The sequence below is a fragment of the Schistocerca serialis genome, chromosome 1, assembly GCF_023864345.2.
Source record: "Schistocerca serialis cubense isolate TAMUIC-IGC-003099 chromosome 1, iqSchSeri2.2, whole genome shotgun sequence".
NCBI classification, from domain to species: Eukaryota; Metazoa; Arthropoda; class Insecta; order Orthoptera; family Acrididae; genus Schistocerca; species Schistocerca serialis.
Window position 1 is genome coordinate 735,331,546 of NC_064638.1, and position 9,504 is coordinate 735,341,049.

Genomic DNA, 9,504 nt, shown 5'->3' on the forward strand with positions numbered 1-9,504 from the left:
TTTATGGAAATTAATACTAAGAGATGGCAGAACTGTACTTTGAGGAACTGATTCAACAAGATAAAATTGAGAGAAGAGAGAACAGCAGGATGTTACCAATCCCATGTGAGAATCCACAATGGTTAATACTAAAGTCTCGCAGTTTTACTATGCCTTTTCCATGAAAGCGTAGAAAATAATAATATAATTAAACTCAATACACTGTTTAATATATTGTAAATTGCAAACATGTTATTGCAATGTAAATCAGAAAGTAAATGTTTGGGGAATATGGCAATCAGTCATGAAACTATCTCTATAAACAAGACTGCTGGGACATGGTAATTAGCCAGTTTGAATTCTCTTAATGGGAGAAACTTGCACCACCATGTTTCAGCTGATGAGGGGAAGAGAGATGGTAGTTTACAGTTATTCATTACCAGATTGTGTTTCATTTTCTGGGTTAGATCCTAAATGTGCCTGTAGTCTCTCATAGATGTAGAGCATGTGACACAGTGAACTGTAATCTGTGTAGCATATTGGAGGACTTGAAAACAGCTTTTGTGCTATTTGAGGAATGTGCCAGCAATGAGTTTTAACTTTTTCTTTATTCGTCAAAAACACAAATTCAGCACTGTAGCCTAATTAAAAATATTTCTTAGTTGGCATCTGCTACGTATTGCTACAGTGTTACCTCAACGAACTCAGCTGTTACTCAATTAAGGCTAAAGTTGCATGGGGAACTAGTTGCTCGTAATGATAGAGTTTGCTATTTCCAGCTGCAGTTAGTGATCGTCAAACAGACTGTGGGCAAGGCTCTGTACTCCAAATGCCAAATGACACTTTTTGCAGTTATTTAAAAGGCCGTGCAGTTCAAATAATGTAAGTGAATGGCACTGGTTAACACTGTGCTTGATGATGATAGCTCTGAATGTAGGAACTCATTTCTGAGGCATGAAGTGGCAACTAACTAATGATTTTATAGCAGACTACATACTCTTTATGTAGAGCTCACAGCCACCACCTCTTATATAGATATGTACACAGATATAATGTATATAGGAATATAGCTGTAGCACAACACATGCCATATTAATACCCATAAATCCACTGGATGACAGAGGTCTGAACCTCTAAAATCCATTGTGGGAAAAAATAAATAGTGACTGGTAACAATAAACTTGTTTTATTATATCGCTCACAGAGTAAAACCAAAAACGTTCACGTTTTATATAAAACACACATTGTAAAAGAGAGGCGTCAATGTGTGAGAAAGAAGTCTGTTATAGCTATGCAACTGACCAACTGCTCAAGGTCTCCAAATCAACAGTGCCATATTCTCACTTCCTTTTGCTGAAAATTTGGTGTGAAAAACTGCAGGGATTTGAATGTGGTGCCCTTGAGAATGTGATAAAGAAAATATAGAACAACATAAGCTACTGCCATCACTGACAATTATGTCAAAAGCTTTTGGACTTCGGTACTCTGCCATTTTTATAGAATCTTCTAACATGGTTGTTTGGTTTTCTTGGTGAGTACTTCCAGGAACTAGCTTCACCATATAATATGGCCCACTCTCAAACTTGAACTAATTTAAGGACAAACCTACAGAAATGAAAATTTGTGCAAGATTGGGACCTGAACCCACATTCCCTAGTTATTGGGAGTGGTCCTTAACCATTAGGGTTTCTGAACACACCTCTTGGCCAGGCCTCACTCAAACCTACACTGCCACATGTTTCCACATATGATTTCTGAGCACTGTTACTGGAGGTCCTCCCATGCATTATGTGGGAATAGCACCATTGGCGGAAGGGAGTTGGTGGAGGATGTTGACCTATCTACCACAAGAGATTTATATGAAATGAATTAATTGTTCTGAAATGAAATAAATGGATCAGTAGCATTGAAAGTGATGGTGGTAGTGTTCAAGAATTATGGGTGGAAACATCAGTGACTATAAAAGTTTGGATTAGATCTGGAAGTGTGCCTAGATGGCTTATTGGTTAAGGCTACTGCTTCTGATAAGCACTAAATCTGGGATGTAGTCCCAGTTGGCACACTTTTCTGTTGTCCCTATTGGTTAATTATAGTGCAGGTTCAAGATATCTGAAAGGTTTGCAGTGGTATTATTTCAAGTTGTGTAATCTCCATCAATTTCAATTTAAGTACAGGATTATCAGCATTTTTTTCACAATAGATGTTAATACGGGCTGACATTGTCATGACTGGTGGAAGCATTCATTAGTGTACTAGAGGCTGGAGAGGGGGGCAGGAGTTACACTTGGTATGCCTGTCATGTCTTTGTACCACTGACAGCAAGTAGCCATGCTGCCAATAGTTTAAAGCCAGCATCATGATGAAAATTTTGGTTGCCTCTGACTTTTAATTTACATTGCTAAAATATAAATCTGTCTGGATAGCTGTTCATGTTAAAGGACCGCTTCCAGGAGAGGAAGCTGTGCCGGCCATGGATGAAATCCGTTCCTCAGATTAATATCCAAGGTCAGTATGACAGGCAGCCTTGATGCGATCTTTAAGCATTTTCCAACATATGACAAAGTGAATACCAGGCTGGTACCCAAGTCCTATGTAGGTTACATGATTAACAAACATTTATTAAATTTTCCCACACTTTCACCTGACTAACATTAAATGCAGACAGTGTGATACACACATTCCGTCTCAAGGAGTAATGGGAGAGGTGAAAGGAATTAACCAAGCCAAATGTGTTTATAAGCATGCCAAACGCTGTGTGCAAATGTTGGACAAAGGCACAAGAAAAAGAAGAATATCGTTAAAACATGACTATTAGCAAAGTCTATATTTTCACCATATTTTTCACTGTGTTCAGCTAAGGCTGAATTTCTGGGTTGCTTGAGGTGAACATTGTTGTTCATGCTCTTAAATTGTTAATTAACTGGACAATTTGTCTCTCCAATGTACATTTTACTACACGTGCATGTAATTTCATGCACTCCAGCAGTCCGTAGTAGTTTTGGTTCATCTTTTATCAGTTTCATAATATCTTCCACTTTATGGTTGGTGGAGAGGGGGCGGGGAGAACTGATTCAGACCTTTACAGTGGAAAACGTGCGGTCAGTTGTAGACACGTGCTTAAGATTCCACCCTCCAGTATACCAATGAAAGCTAGCACCTGCCACAACAGAATCATTCAGTAACCAATATCATCAGCGTCTGTGTTGACAAAAATGGGAGATATTGTCCTTAAACTTGTACAAGTTTGAATGTTCTGCAAGTAGATAGATATATCAGATCATGAATTTGTATAGGACTCATACAGTACCTAGATCAAAGACCTTCTCAAGCAAACAAAAATGTTCTCTGGCATGACCATTCACATTATATACTGAATAAAGATGCTATTAAAATCACAGTGCAATGTGTTAACCTGTTGTCAAAGCAATCAGCAGACTTGAAGGTGACCTTGAAAATGCCCTGATCTAGTGTTACAGAATTATCATAGATCATTATCTATATTTATATTACACACATCAAAAAAAGTTTTGCATCGCCCGTGTTCCCAGAGCTCATGAAGACAGACATTGACTGTGGATATTGTATCACAGACATAGTCTCTTTGACTGTTCAGAGATGTCACCAATCCCTCACAAAGATGTAAACAGCCATGCATGAGCAGCGCCTATTAGATGGAGGGGATCCAACAGCCGATCAGCTCAGTCATCCCACCAGAAGGAGGTACATAGCTCGTGTTGTCTGTAGATCAACCATGCCTTGACAGTCAATACTGCGGTTTGACTGCGTCCGCATTGTTACTTTGTGCCAGGAAGGGCTCTCAACAAGGGAAGTGTCCAGTCGTCTCAGAGTCAACCGAAGCGATGTTGTTTTGACATGTAGGAGATACAGAGACACACGAACTGTCAATAACATGCCTCACTCAAGCAGCCCAAGGACATCATGTTATGACTCAAACTGTGGGTAATAGGCTGCATAATGTGCAACTTCACTCCCGACGTCCATCGTGAGGTCCATCTTTGCAACCACGAAACCATGCAGCGCGGTACAGATGGGCCCAACAACATGGTGAATGGACGCTCAGGATTGGCATCACGTTCTCTTCAACGATGAGTGTCGCATATGCCTTCAACCATACAATCGTCGGAGCTGTGTTTGGAGGCAACCCGGTCAGGCTGAACACCTTGGACACACTGTCCAGCAAGTGCAGCAAGGTGGAGTTTTGCTGTTTTTGGGTGGCATTATGTGGGGCCAACGTACGCTGCTGGTGGTCATAGAAGGCGCCGTAACGGCTGTACAATACATGAATTCCATGCTCCAACTGATAGTGCAACCATATCGACAACATATTGGTGAGGCAATCGTCTTGATGGATGACAATTTGATCCCCCATCGTGCACATCTTGTGAATTATTTTATTCAGGATAACGACATCGCTCGACTAGAGTGGCCAGCATGTTCTCCAGACGTGAACAGTATTGAACATGACTGGGTAGATTGAAAAGGGCTGTTTATGGACAACATGACCCACCAACCACTCTGAGGGATCTATGCTGAATCGCCGTTGACCAACAGTGCCTTGATGAACTTGTGGATAGTATGGCTCGACGAATACAGGCATGCATCAATGCAAGAGGACATGCTACTGGGTATAGAGGTTCCGGTCTTTACCACCATCTCTCATGGTCTCACTGTATGGTGGTTCAACATGCAATGTGTGGTTTTCATGATCAGTAAAAAGGGCGGAAATGATGTTTATGTTGATCTGTATTTCAATTTTCTGTACAGGTTCCAGAATTCTCGGAATCGAGGTGATGCAAAACTTTTTTTGATGTGTGTATAACAGGCAACACCAACATAGTCCCTCTCTGTTTGCAGCGAATACTGTTACTGCAGTTCAAAGTTATAGTATTAAAATGTAGAAGGAAATGGCATGGTTGTATCTGGAATAAATCTTATGCACCTAACTAAGTACCCCATTCAAACCTCTGCAAAAATGAAAGTTGCAGGAACAGTCACAGAATTCTACCTTATTCTTAATGCATAAAATAATTTACGATCTGATTCATATGCTTTTAATTTTTACATTCGGCAGTGTTGGAAGAACTCATTGCTAAAGATTAAACAAAGGGGAAGTAATTCCTAATGATGATCTAAATAACATTTCATTAATATCTCAACTATATTAGCATGAGCACATAGTTTGTTTCACTGCAATGTTAATGTGGCGGCTCCTGCGTAAGAGCACAAGTGCACGTCAACACCCTAACTTTCGACATGTTGCCGATTTATTGGTTATTTTTCTTCGAATGTTGTTAAACGTAACATATATGCCATAACCTGAAAGAAATGGCACTTAAATCTACTGTGCTACTGTTCTTCCAGACTGAAACTTGGCAACAGGGTCGCGGGCACACGTTCAGTTCTGGCCGTTTTAAGGAGCTTCTGCGCATGAGCAACACATGTGACATAATTGCTTTATAGGCCAAATACATACAGATTTGATAAACAACGTGCACGGTTCACAATATGCACACCTAGCCCTTGCCACTCAACTAGAAGTTTACGTCACTACCACCAGATGATAGCCAACTGCAGCAGACTTTTATCTACGTTCGCTCAGAATGAACACTGCTAGATGATAGCATACTACTCAGATATGCTAAATCATAAAATTAGTTATAGTACCGTATACTAAGTTATGAATTTTATCATACAGTAAACCATTTGAGGTGCTGAGAATCATAAGGGCCTAAAGCACATCATTGTCTGTTGTGAGAATGTAGCATTCATTCATGATTCTCACATATGTTGATCTTACGGTGAGTCAGGTTTATCTGTGCTGTAGGCCCACATTGTATATATGAAAATTCACAAAAAGCTGTATCACTGGTTTCTCTGATATTCACTTAAATGTGGGATCGATGGCTGTGTGCTTTAGACCCTTATGGATCTCGGTGCCTCATTTGTAATCTAGTCAAGTGACCATGTTGGTAGAAATTACTGTTTGAGTTTAATCATTTCCACAAACGGCACTTTGAGGTTGGTTGTTTACTGTATGGGAATCTGCTTTTATGTGCAGTGACCACATGAACTGTATTGAATCTATTTTAAATACTAACAGAAAAGTAAAGTTGTGATAACGGATTATGAGTAGCGCTTGGGGCACTTTGCTGGTAGAGCACTTCCCCGCGAAAGGCAAAAGTCCCCAGTTCGAGTCTCGGCCCGACACACAGCTTTAATCTGCCAGCAAGCTTCATATCAGTGCACACTCTACTACGGAGTGAAAATCTCATTCTGGGAAAAGAAAAGTAAATTACCAGGAAAATTTAGCCGCAAAAGAAAAGATCCTTGTACTGTGAGCGGGACGAAATCAATTAAGCGTGACTACAAGCGAACAGTAAACAAAGAAGTGAACAGTATGAACTTGCTGATCAGTGTAACTATTATACTGCAGATACTATTAATTTCACACTCTCAAATTTAACTGAATCTAAAAATTTGTGAACACCCAAAATGTACACTCACGGGCCGCCATTGGTTCTAATATGTACATATTGACCCAATTTAATTTCTTGATATTACTACTGTAGTTATTCTAAAACCAATTTGTTTCCACCCTTCTAAAATTATTTTTCCCAGCATTTTTCTTTATAAAGACAACATGCTTAGTATTTCTTTATTGGCCACTGCCATCTTACTCCAAATGAAAAGCTCATTGTCACCATATGCAACCCGTCAACGGGAACGCACAAATTTTATTGAACAACAGAAAATTGTGTTGGTAATCCATGGAAAAGGCCACATACTACCTACAAATAGAGAATTTAGAATTATGCTCTATTCTTACGGACAAGAAAAATTTCGCGAAAACGATAACGCGAACTTAGCGGCTTCTAGTGAAATATCGCGAAATCATCTACCTTACGAGATTTTACTAAGACTTGTAATTCTGCTGTACAAAAATTTTATAAATCTGTGGGCGGCAATCTACTAATATTAGTAACTGATTGATAGCTGTTGAATGTTAAAACTGGACTTTGACTTCCGATCTTTTCAAGGCTGAAGTTCGTGAATAATATTAAAATGAAAACTCAACTATCGCGTAGCGAACTTCGATAAGATGACGAAAACGTCACTGAATTTAGAAAAAAAAAACATTGCGTTGAATTTGTCAAAAAATCGCCGAATTCGACAAAAAACAATTACTAATTTGGTAAAATCAATACAGAGTCGGACAAAACTTTGCAAAAACACGGAATTTGACAAAACTCACCAAATTTTGCAAAAACAGCAGCGAATGAAAAAAATAACACAAAATTTAAAAAAACCGACATTGAATATGGCAAAAAACACGAATTTGGCAAAAACTACACTGAATTCGGCAAAGAAATAAAACTAATTTAACAAGAACAACTAATGCAGCAAAAAACAATTTCGAAATCGAAAAAAAAACTCGGAATTTAGTAAAAAACACAGAATCTGGCAAAAACAAAGAAAGTAGCAAAAGAATACATCTAATTTTGCAAGAAACACCAAATTTACCAAAAAATAAACCGAATCTGTCCAAAAATACCATCAATTTTGCCCGACAGTAACATCGAAATTTGCCGTAAAATATGACTTTTTCCTCTTCCTTATTTATTCTTGTCTCATACACTTCAAATAAGATCTTATACAATTAGCAAAACGGGTATTATTAAAACCAATCAGACTGGTATTCTCCTGCTTATTAACTACTAGTAAATACTAACATTTATGTGAATACTGATTGCGACTGTAAAAAGACACTCTACTAAGAGCTGGAAGGAGAGCTGTAACTATAGGGCTCTGAGCACTATGAGACTTAAACATCTGAGGTCATCAGTCCCCTAGAACGTAGTACTACTAAAACCTAATCAACCTAATCCGCGACCGTGGCGCTGTAACTATTCTCAGTGAGCATTACGGGCACCAATCTCAGTATATCCCAATGTCCAGTTCAGACATCCAAATCCACATCCCATTACCGGTAGCTAATAATATTGATAAATTACTTTATGCTATACTGTCCAACAGACTTTCAAATCTGATTGCAAGCGAATATTTGTAATATAGTACTGATCATTTCTAGAAGGTTCTCAAAATTTTGTATGTCTGTAATGTTTGCATATTCTTGAATATTCAATGTATGTACAAACGGCAGCACTCTCCACTCAGGAGGCGGTTGCTGTTCTTACATTGGTATCCATAGCAAATGTGCTTTCAGTGCTAAATGTTATATTTCACCAGTAACCATGCTGCTTTTGGATTTGGACTTGCTTATGGTTACGATGTGACATTTGGTGGAGATACCAGGTAGTTAAAAACATCTACAGACTCTAATTATGCAATGTGAAAGCTGTCACCTAGGCAGACCGGGATTGGAATACAAACAAAACATCATACCCAATTAATTCCAAAGCAGCAGTAAGTCAGTAGCCTAACAGACATGGATCAGTGTTCTGGAGATGGTTGTCAGGAATATATGAAATGGCGGAAAAAGATTAGATTAGATTAGATTAATACTAGTTCCATGGATCATGAATACGATATTTCGTAATGATGTGGAACGAGTCAAATTTTCCAATACATGACATAATTAAGTTAATTTATAACATAATTAAGTTAATATAACAACTTTTTTATTTTTGTTTTTTTAATTTTTTTAATATTTTTTTTTTTCCTTAATTTATATCTAAAAATTCCTCTATGGAGTAGAAGGAGCTGTCATTCAGAAATTCTTTTAATTTCTTCTTAAATACATGTTGGTTATCTGTCAGACTTTTGATACTATTTGGTAAGTGACCAAAGACTTTAGTGGCAGTATAATTCACCCCCTTCTGTGCCAAAGTTAGATTTTATCTTGAATAGTGAAGATCATCCTTTCTCCTAGTATTGTAGTTACGCACACTGCTATTACTTTTGAATTGGGTTTGGTTGTTAATAACAAATTTCATAAGAGAGTATATATACTGAGAAGCTACTGTGAATATCCCTAGAATGTCTGCAGGATGATCTTGGGTGGACTCCAGCTATTATTCTGATTACACACTTTTGTGCAATAAATACTTTATTTGTCAGTGATGAATTACCCCAAAATATGCCGCCATATGCAAGCAATGAGTGAAAATAGGCGTAGTAAGCTAATTTACTAAGATGTTTATCACCAAAATTTGCAATGACCCTTATTGCATAAGTAGCTCAACTCAAACGTTTCAGCAGATCATCAATGTGTTTCTTCCAATTTAATCTCTCATCAATGGACACACCTAAAAATTTGGAATATTCTACCTTAGCTATATGCTTCTGATTAAGGTCTATATTTATTAATGGCGTCATACCATTTGCTGTACGGAACTGTATGTACTGTCTTATCAAAACTCAGTGAGAGTCCGTTTACAAGGAACCACTTAGTAATTTTCTGAAGACATTATTGACAATTTCATCAGTTAATTCTTCTTTGTCAGGTGTGATTACTATACTTGTACCATCAGCAAAGAGAACAAA